We start from the raw sequence: 1684 nt of genomic DNA, 5'->3' as shown, positions 1-1684 counted from the left end.
TACCTTAAATAACACAGACTGATGTGAAAAAGTTGAACAGAACCATAACAAAAGAAGAAATCGAACAGGTCATCAAAAACTTACCAACAAAAATAAGTCCCAGCCCAGATAGTTTCACAAGGTAATTCTACCAAATATTCAGAGAAGAACTGAGACCAATCCTACTCAAACATAGAAAAGGATGGAATCCTCCCTAACTCATTTTATGAAGCAAGCATAACCTTGATACTAAAACCAGGCCAATACATCACTCAAAAGGAAAACTACAGATCAATATCCTTCATGAATATAGATGCAAAAATCTTCAACAAAATCCTGGCCAGTAGACTCCAACAACATATCAAGAAAATCATTCATTATGACCAAGTGGGGTTCATAACAGGTATGCAAGGATGGTTCAATATTAGAAAAACAATCGACCTCCTCCATCACATAAATAAAACAAAGGAGAAGAACCACATGATCATATCAATTGATACAGAACAGACATTTGATAAAATCCAACACCCATTCTTGATCAATATTCTCAGCAAAATAGGAATGGAAGGGACATTCCTCAACATAATAAAGGGCATCTATGCAAAACAAAGGGAGTGTAGTGCCTAAGGCACTTGACTGCTAACCAGAAGTTTGGCGGTTCAAACCCACCAGCCACTCCTCGGAAGGAACGTTGGACAACCTACTTCCATAGAGATACCATCTCAGAAACCCAAGGAGGGGTCGTTATGAGTCAGGTCTGACTCGATGGCACATAACAACAACAACAATGCAAAACAGCCAGCTAACATTATCCTTAATGGAGAGAGACTGAAACTATTCCCCTTGCAAACAGGAACCAGACAAGTATGACCTTTATCACCACTTCTATTCAATATTGTATTGGAAGTCCTAGCCAGGGCAATAAGGCAAGAAAGGGAAGTCAAAGTCATCCAAAATGGTAAGGAAGAAGACAAACTATCCCCATTTGCTGATAATATCATCCTAAACCTAGAAAACCCAAGAGACTCAGTCAAAAATCTATTGGAACTAATTGAGAGATTTAGCATTGTGGCAGGACATAAGATCAACAGCCAAAAATCAGGATACCTCTACACCAGCAAAGAGATGGCTGAAAAAGAAATAAGAAAACCAATATCATTTACAATAGCTACACGAAAAATAAAATATCTGGGAATAAATCTTACCAGGGACACAAAAGACCTATACATAGAAAACTATAAAAAAACTGCTTCAAGAAACCATAAGAGATCTACATAAATACAAGAACGTACCATGCTTGTGGATAGGAAGATTGAACACTGTGAAAATGTCAATTCTACCTAAAGGAAACTATACATTCAATGCAATCCCAATCCAGATCTCATCAACATTCTTTAAGGATATGGAAAAACCAATCACTAACTTTATATGGAAGGGAAAGAGACCTGGATAAGCAAAGCACTATTGAAGAAGAACAAAGTAGGAGGTCTCACACTGCTGGATCTCAAAACCTAGTATATAGCCACAGCAGTCATAACTGCCTGGTACTGGTAAAATGACAGACACATAGACCAATGGAATAGAATTGAGAATCCAGAAATAGATCCAATGACCTACAGTCAACTGATCTTTGACAAAGGGCCAAAATCCATGAAAAGGGGGAGAGAATGTTTGTTTAATAAATGGTGCTGGCAAAACTGGAGAT

The sequence above is a fragment of the Orycteropus afer genome, unplaced genomic scaffold (genome assembly GCF_000298275.1).
Source record: "Orycteropus afer afer isolate SDZICR_OR568_19922 unplaced genomic scaffold, OryAfe1.0 scaffold00481, whole genome shotgun sequence".
In the NCBI taxonomy this organism is placed as follows: Eukaryota; Metazoa; Chordata; class Mammalia; order Tubulidentata; family Orycteropodidae; genus Orycteropus; species Orycteropus afer.
The sequence above is the reverse complement of the archived record's forward strand: the minus strand, read 5'-3'. Positions refer to the sequence as shown.